The sequence below is a fragment of the Patagioenas fasciata genome, chromosome 1, assembly GCF_037038585.1.
Source record: "Patagioenas fasciata isolate bPatFas1 chromosome 1, bPatFas1.hap1, whole genome shotgun sequence".
Lineage (NCBI taxonomy): Eukaryota > Metazoa > Chordata > Aves > Columbiformes > Columbidae > Patagioenas > Patagioenas fasciata.
Genome location: NC_092520.1, coordinates 206,400,387 through 206,409,557, shown reverse-complemented (window position 1 = coordinate 206,409,557; position 9,171 = coordinate 206,400,387). Strand labels below are relative to the sequence as shown.

The window sequence follows — 9,171 nt, the reverse complement described above, 5'->3', positions numbered from 1 at the left end:
AAGAAAATACATGGAACCTTTTCTTGTAATAGCACTCATGTTTTATTAAAATTAAGGGAGTTTTTATTATTTTTGTTATTACTACAGCCACTGCTGAGGGGAAGTGAAGTTCTCTGGACACAGCTCAGAACTGATATTATTCTTATCCTTCCCTGCTTGATGCTGAAGTCAATAAATCAATACAGCAGTTGTTGCTATTCTGTGAATACAGGATAATGCCTTAAATCCATTAGGTCAACCACTGGTTTCACTGAAGGCAGAAGCAAGACGTAGAAATGCAACATATGCTTGCAGTCCAGAAGCCAATGGTGTCCTGGACTTCATTACAAGGAGCGTGGGCAGCAGGTCAGGGAGGTGATTCTGCCCCTCTGCTCCGCTCTGGTGAGACCCCACCTGCAGTGTTGGTCCAGCTCTGGGGTCCTCAGCACAGGACACACATGGACCTGCTGGAGAGGGGCCAGAGGAGCCACAGGAATGACTCGAGGCTGGAACAGCTCTGCTGGGAGGACAGGCTGAGAGAGATGGGGTTGTTCAGCCTGAAGAAAATAATGCTCTGAGGAGACCTTATTGCAGCCTTCTGGTACCTAAAAGGGGCCTACAAGAAAGCTGGAGACGGACTTTTTATGAGGGCTTGTTGCAGCGGCACATGATTTTATACTAAAGGAGAGTAGGTTCAGGTTAGATATGAGGAAGAAACATTTTACCATGAAGGTGGTAAAACACTGGAACAGGTTACCCAGAGAGGGGGTAGATACCCCATCCCTGGAGACATCCCAGGCCAGACTGGACCAGGCTCTGGGCAACCTGAATTTGAAGATGTCGCTGTTCATTGCAGAGAGGTTGGACTAGATAAGCTTTGAAGATCCCTTCCAACCCAAACTATTCTGTGGTTCTATGAAATCAGTTCTGAGATTCATTGGTTTTATTTAACATGGCAGGTACTGTAGTTGCTCCATGTTTGACACTTTCATATCTGCTACTGGAAACAGAAACAGGGATGGGTGGCTGGGAATAAGCACTGCCAGGCCATCCAGGCTTGTATGTCAAGACCTAATTTCTTGGTCTTGTCAGTAGAGAGTGGGAAGTTCTTTTGGAAATTTTAAAAGTTGGAAATGAGTTACAGGGTCTTCTCATGAAGGACCTCCAAGACATCAAATGCATAGTTGTTCAATTGGAAGATTCATTAGGCACAATTTAGCCTTACATTTGGAAAACAGTCTCTCTCCTTAAAAGATATAAGCAACATCATTGCATTGTAATAGTGCTGCAAGCATTTCCATCACGATTTACAGATGAATAATAGAACTTAGAATACGGCTAAATGCCTATAGTGTGGCATCATGCTGCTGTCTCATGTTTCTCCTGCAACCTGTACTATGAGGCCACCTATCTGCTTTGACAATTTACCTCAGATGAGAATAGTTTTTGCTGAAATATGCCAGATAGGCATTACAGTATCTGGACAGTGTTCAGACTTATGATCAAGCAGAAAAAGAAGGGAATAGAAAGTAACAAAACCAGCTTACCTCTTTTCCTATTTGTAATTAGTTGCCAAAGAAATATTTGGCTGTTTAATTCATGCTTGTATTAATGTTCAGTGAGTAAAGAAAAAAGCAGATATCTGATGTTCAACTTTTGCTCTTTTACGAGCCACTTAACCTTACAGGAAATGTGAACTGTTGCCCAGGGCACTGAGTGTGGAATTTGGTTTTAGGGAATCCTCAAATTAGCTAAAAAATACAAAAAAGGAGGAAAAAAAATCAAATTCATGTTTGTAAGAACCTGTTGGATATTTCTTCCACCCAATAGCCACTGTCCTTTCTGCAGAAAAAAATGTCATCCATCATCATCTGCACCATTATAATCATCATATTTTAAAAAAAAATGAAAGGAACCCTCTATTCCTATTAAAACTTTAGACACTTTCTGTAAATTTGTTAGGAATTTCTGTAACTTCTGGGGCATTTCAAACACCCTGCAGTCCTGACCAAAAAGGTCACTCAAAGAAATAACATTAATACAGACACTGAGAAATGTAAAATTCCTTCCAGTGCCTCACAGTGAAGCTGTGCTTATCTGCTCTGGGATTTTCTGAACAGTGGTTTAAAATACAATGCCAAGCAACGAATCAACTGATCATTTAAAATGATACAGTGCAGATGGCGAAGGCCTCCTCAGCCTATGTCCATGGTATGACCTCGTGTAACCTTGGTTTACAGCCTTAGTGACAAGGAATAAAAAAGAATGTTCATTCTGCAATGTCTGCACAGAAATTTTATGAACTTTCACAGTTTTCATACAGCAAACAGCCACAAGAGGGCATCTTTTTTCTTGGTTTCTTGCACTTCAATACATGAAGAGCTTAATTATTCCACAAATTCTTTTGTATAATTCTTGAAAGACGAATCTTCTGCTATTTATGCGACCAAAAGTATGTGTTTTCATGATAAAAACGTTTCCAAATCCATTTATTTTATATTTCATAGAGACTGCACAAATGAGAAAGGGGGACATTCATACTGATTTCTTTTCACAGGAGTCTGAAACATCTCCAGTATATGAAGCGAGCACTACTTTTCATCATGTTTTTTTTTTTTTTTTTTGTTTTTTTTTTTTAACCGGGATTCATGTTTTCAGAATACATCAAAGCCCAAGTCTGTAGTTTTAATGAATACTTAAAAAATCAACAGGGATTTTTCTGCCATCAACTTGCTCCTTATTTTCTTTTTCTTGAGCTTCTTCTGGAGCAGAAAGTGATTACCAGCAGAGTGCTGTGATGTTCAGTGTGTATCTGGGAACAAGGTAAAATACAAGAATCATTCTACATTAATTTAAAACACAAACTGGGCTCTAATCTGCGTCATACTGATCACAACGATATTTTTGTTAAACAGTGACATCCAGGGATTAAAGCAATGGGAAGCCTTATTGATGATAATGAAATGAGTGTGGGAAATCAAATACAAATTTCCCTTTTGAAGGCCTTAAACATCAGAAGTCAGTGGCAGCTATTAAACAACCTGTCTTCAAATCCCAAATTTTGTGGGAAGAGAAGACACATGTAGACAAGTGGAGTCTGTGTATCTGTGTGTGCCGAGTTTATAAAAACATCACCAGCTTGGTCCTGTAGTAACAAATTGTTTCAAAAATGTAGATTAAAAAGTGTAAAGTTGGCTTTTGGTGAAGTTAGGAAACAAAAACAAAATCCATATTTGAACCCTAGCCTGTATGCCCAGACCACCCATCTGACTTCTATGTGAATGGCAGGTGAAGATGAATTTCTACTGAGGGTGGTAACATAGTGGAAACTCCAATACATTCATCTGGACTTCTTTGGTTCTCCTGTTATTTCATAGAGCAACAGTCACGGTCTGTTCTGCAACTGTGTTGCCAGCTGAAGACTTTCAATCTGAGCTCTTCACTAAGGGAAACACAGTTTTTTGAAAGAGTCCCAGTGTGCCTTGTCTGGAAGTGTCTGACATTATCTGTGCCATGTGTTCAATGGCTCTCAGCCTGTGGGCAGAAAGGCGCTTCCTCGGGCAGCCACAGAAGGAAACATGTTGGGGAGAAGGGTTTGGTGTGGGAGTGGGTTGGTCCAGGAGAGAAATTCTCTGTTAGGAAGTGGTCTGCAGCATGCGAAAGCTGGAGAACCACCGATGTAGCACATTCCATGGGCAAAACAAATAAATGCAAAGGCAGATTTATCCCTGGCAGCTACAATTTCACATGCAAACTCCTCTTAAACATGCACCAACCCCTTGCTATGAGCCACTGCCCATTTGCTCTCTCCTTATCAGAAAGTGTGGCCAGCTGGCCCTTTTTTTTTTTTTTTTTTTAACTCCCAGTGTACCAGGCAGGGACCTGCAGTTCGTTCCCAGTGGGAATGTGTCACGAGAATAATGTGAGTGGACCCGAGGTTGCTTTAGACATTATGATTTGGACCAACACCCGTGCAGAGTGATCACAATACTGGATTGGGATGCCCCTGTGCAGACTTACAGCTGTGTGATCCAGGTCTGTAGTCCACAGGAAAGCACATGAGCTTAGGGTTCCGTAGTGCCCGGTGTTATCAGGGTAAGCATATTCCTCCCACCTTCTGTGTGTCTGATTGTATGTCTGTGTGTGCACTCCGCTGCTTTTCACGGAGCTAATAGTGGCCGGGGCTGTGACCTATGCCGGGAGCAGCAGCAGTGGGTGTGTGCCTGAGCTGACACACACACACACACACGCAGCAGCCCATTTGCTGGAGGGGTGTGCATGTGCGTGCGAGGGAGTGGAAAGGGGTGGCGGGGATGGAGGAAGGGAAGCCAGGGGAAAGTCTGACACTCCGCGCAGAAGGAGTGAGACCCTTCGCCGCCGCCACCGCCGCCAGGGAGGAGTCGGCCTCACTCGCAACGCCTCCAAAAACCCGGCCACCGGCCCCGGCCCCGCACCGGCCTCACCCCGCACCTCGCCGCCGCTCCGGCTCCCCGGCAGGTACCAGCCAGCCCCGGCGGGAACCCCGTCACTTTACGCCGCTCCGCTGCGCGCTGGGGCACTTTTCCGGAGAAGGGGTGGAGGGGAGGCGAGTGGAGAAGTGCAAGGGGTTCCCCCTGCTTGTCCCGAACCTTCCGCTCGCCTCTGCCCCGATAGCCGCCGTGGCCACTGCGGTGCGGGTGGCAGCGCCCGGTACCTGGCGACGGTCTCCGGGCCACCTGCCCGGCTGTCATCAAGGAGGTGAGGTGCGCTGCCTCGGGGAAAACCCTCGGCTCTGTCCTGGGAGCGCAGCAGAGGTGGGTTTGGGTGGTCAGGAGCGAGGAGGTGACAATTTTGCGGAGCAGGGGTGAAAGCCTGGGGAGACGGGAGTGGTGCCGGCAGGGTGAGAGTTCTGTTCCCTCAGCCCCGGAACCTCTGCGCCTGATACAGCTTCGCATAGGTGTCTCAGGGCGATGGAAAGGGTAGCATGGGCATAATCATCCCATGTCTACCAGCAAAACAGCTGCATATTGGAGTGGTGGCAAAATTCCTTCCTTTCCACAAAGTCCTCCAGCATTGCCATGAGCTCGACTCTGCCGAACGTGTTCATCACTAGGGGCTGCAGAGCACCTGGTTGGCCCGCGGTGTTCACTGAAATAAGATTGTTTGTCTTCTCACACTGACAACCTCTGCTTTGTGCAGTAACACAGAGGGTGGTAAAGCTCCTTGTTTTGCAGTGAATATTACAAAATGAAAGTTTTTTGCTTCTAGAATGGAAACATTCCTGAGCACGTTAGGTAATCAGTGACTGTACAGAAGAAGCTGAAAGCAGCCACTTTTCTTTTAGAAAAGCTTCACTTTGATTTGAACTGGGAAAATTTGTCCAAGAACAATAGAGATCAATGGGGCAGCAGTCTGACCATAAGCAGAGAGCACTTTGCTGAGAAAGCAGCAGCTAAATGCCGCATCTGTGCCTCTGACAGAGGTCATGAAGATGCAGGCAAGAACTTTGGTAAGAAATTTTAGCTTTTTTTTTTTTTTTTTTTTTCTTATTACTTGCATACCTAGGGAATCTAGGGAACAGGTAAAGAGACTTAATTTCACTGTTAACCATTAGGAGGTGATTTACTGTATGGAACAACGATTTCATATTGTTTTTCAAACCCATATTGGTATAGCTGATGCAATTTTCAATTTTGCCTTTGAATTAGTTTGTTTAGTTTATTATGGGCTTGATCCAGAAAAGCACTACTCATCATCATCTGCAAGGTATGTTAGGGTCAAGGTCTTTCCTAAATCTGTAGAAAGCTGGGAGTCTAAATAGATTTCTAAAGAGGAATTTTGGTATTTTAATCCATAATTGTAATTCTGCTGTCAAACAGAGGTATCCAAATTCTGCAGGTGTCACGCCTCTTTTTCTTAAAGTGTCTGTGACAAGTCCTGCTCTGAGGTGCTTCAAAAATAGAAGCATTTCAGCCTCAATGAGACTGAGCAGCTTGACTTCACTTTTATTTGAACTTTATTTTGGCTTGGACATCCAGACTAGCCTGAGATCCAGGAACTAAATTTACTTTCACTCTGCTTACCACTGGATCAATCCAATAGAGATTCTCAGGGTACGGTGAACAGAATGGATTCCCCACTAGGTGCAGTGCTGAAGCACAGAGAGATGTGCTCCAAACCAGGCAGAAACATTTTGAGCCAAGTCTCCCGCAGCCATGGGCTCTGCCCATGGAGCGCTTTAACCAGAAATGGAAATAGCAGCTTCACCAGTATTCTATGACACATCTCAAAATATAAGAATGACTGCAGTTAGAAGAGCTGGTGTAAGTTGCTTTCAGGACAATAATCCCAGGAAGAGAGAAGAGCCCTCCAGTAGTGGTGAAAGAGGCGACCCGAACTCAGAAAGATATAGTTTTGAGTTGTGTTCCTGACCTCAGCTTTGGTTTCTTGGGTAGCTGCTGTTAGATTACCTTGAAGAATGATACCTCTTTTGGCTTTCACTCTCAAGTGCCATCCTCTACCTGCTTCTTTCCAGCTACAGGTTCTGCCTTCAGCCAACCTTCCAAAACACTGTTCCTAATAGCCCTGATCTCACTCTGCTTCTCGATGGGGTCTTGTTTTATTTTCTGAGAAGTGATGTTTTCACTGTACATACCACTGTGTTCTCTATGCAAATTATATTGCACCATTTAAATTATATTGAGATTTTGCAACGGAATTAAAAGAAACAAGGCTCTGGGGAAAAAAAAAAAAGTTGTAATTAAGATAGAATATTAAGTGGATCTAGATGTTGTTGGGGAAAAGCCCTTTAAAACATTTGAGGATACTGCATCATTATTACTCAGAGATTAAATAACAATAATTAAGCAAATCAACACTGTAAACATCAAGGTATTAAAAAAGCAAAGCCAAAGACTGAAACATTCGCAACAAAACCTGTCCTTATTTTGGTCCAAACAGAAGGGATATACTCAGCATCTCTTTCCATATTCTATCACAGAACAAGTGGAGGTACAAATGCCTCACACAGTCAAAATCTTTACAGTTTAATCTGTAGAAGGTTATAATCATTCAGAGTCACTCTGTGAGCAGTTTAGGGTAATCCAAATAATGATTTATTTCTTGGTTCTTTTTGAATCCCTGTTTTGTTTTTTCTCTCATTCTCCTTTTTGCTGTTAAAAACACAGAAGTTGTAATCCCACGTGTCTTTCATTGTGCGCCACTGCCATGTAGACATACCGGTTACCTGTGGCTCCAGAGAGGCTGATTCATCAGCTGGGAATCAGCTGAATTCCCAGCACATGCCGGCATTTCTTTGGCTAAAAACCCTGGTGCTGGAACTGGCTACTGAGCCACCTCTGTAGTCTTTGAGGTTTCCTACACGAGGGAATCCTTTGGTGCTGGTTAAGCAGGCTTTCCCACCGCGCTCTGCTGGCATGGCAGTCTGCGGGGTAGCCAGAGCTATGTTTGGCCCATTGTGTTTTTAACCCGTGGAAAACGCTTAAGGTGCATACTGAGTGTCATTAACTCAAGCAGACGCAGCAAACGTGTGATGTGTTTGTTTTCCTTGCTTTCTGGATTTTCTCCAGCTACACACAGGTAACAGAGAAGGTCACAGTAAAGCTGTGGCCATGGGATGTAAAATGTGGTGGCTGTATTTAAACTATGTGTGAAATGAAGTTTTGGTCCATGGGTGTGTTATTTTTATCTTTTGTATAGAGCTGCACCTCTGTCGTACATCTTAACACAGTCTCCCTCCCTCCACCTTCAACATTTATGTCTGCGTTTTCTATATTCTATAAAATTAGCAATGGCAATGAGTCAGTGCTTAGCTTACCCTTGTAAAATCTTTAGTCCTTTTATCTTCTCCTTTCTACCCTTGTGTATTGAGAAAGGCCTCTATCTGGTGTTGTTATTTTTCACATCCTAGAGACATGTTGTGTGAACATCCACATGTTATCTGACAGTGGGTGACTGAAAAAAAAAGACGTTCTATTCTACTCTCCCCAGCTTAGATGGATCCAACGTCACATGGAGGGGATCCAGGATGAGTCAGGGAGCAGTGCTGTAGTCCAAAATTCCAGTTTGTATTACAGCTGGGAGGCAGCATTTAGTATCATGTGGATTTATTTTCTTTTAACAGGAACTCCAAAATAATTTATGGAAGTCATATAGCCTAATGGGCAGAACAGATAACAGTAAGCCAAGAAGGACCTGGATTCCCATCTGGGTTGAATCATTGACTCAATTTGACTATCAGGGTGATGGGTGTGGTGTTTATACCTAGAACATTATACTGGCCTTAACTAAATCATTGCACTCCCCTGAAACTCACTGGAAAATGTGATTAAGTTTCAGAGCTCTGTTGGTACCAAACCGTTTACCTAATAGTGAGCTTCACTGCTCAGACTAAGCACAAGATATCATAGGCATTTATCTACTGGCATTTGTTTGTAGGACAAATCCTAAAGGGTTCAAGATACATATGGCTAATGACAAATTTATGCTCTAGACCTTATTTGTATGTGGAGACCTGTAACTCATGAGGACCTTCTGCACTGCACTGTGTACATTACTCAGCTTTCACACTGTATACATTACTCAGCTTTCAGTAACACCTATCCTTTTTCTAGATCTTTGCATACTTTTCTTCCTGTGTTATTATAAACATAAAGAAGAGTCATGTGAGCTTTTTCTTTTCATGTGGTCAATTTCAGAGGGGAAATAAAAAAAACAAAACAAAACAAAACAAAACAAACATATCTGTAATTAAACTGTTTCCAGTCTACTTGGTCAATGAATCAGTAGACCTGCAGGAAGCAGATGTCAAGTGGAAGAAGAGAGGCTGAAAAGTTCTGTAACATGCGAGCATACTCCAATGATATGCTGAGTTTTTGTTGTTGTTGTTGTTTTCTTCTTTATTTTTTTCCAAGTGTATGGGGAGAAGTTACCAATTTTCCTGGAATGTCCCTTTCCAAGAATCCTGAAGAAACTGCAGCCCTGAGTCTGAGCTCATCTTGCGTCAGCATAACTCAGGACTAAATGCACTGGAAACAAAAAGCCTAGGATTAGCTGAAAATTATACAAAACTAAGGCTATCATGAAATGAAAGACTCGAGCCTGTTCTCAGTCTTTCTGTACTTGATGATTTCAAGGTACTTAAGCACATTTTTAAAGATAGACTGCTGTGTAAAATGCCCTCTAGAAAGAGAT

At 43.0% G+C, this 9,171-nt stretch overlaps 1 protein-coding gene across 5 annotated transcripts in view; it reads left to right on the top strand.

Moving 5' to 3' along the window:
- The first annotated feature begins 3,942 nt into the window (after positions 1-3,942).
- The window catches only part of SEMA3D (semaphorin 3D), a 142,973-nt gene continuing 137,744 nt past the window's right edge, over positions 3,943-9,171 (top strand). Inside the window, exon 1 of one of the 5 annotated variants that reach the window (XM_065839042.2) lies at positions 3,943-4,074. The gene's annotated coding sequence lies outside the window, so the exon portion shown is untranslated. Of the gene's footprint in view, positions 4,075-4,259; positions 4,773-9,171 lie in introns of those variants that run through there. The other 4 variants (XM_065839023.2, XM_065839050.2, XM_071803503.1 and 1 more) reach the window with 4 other exon arrangements.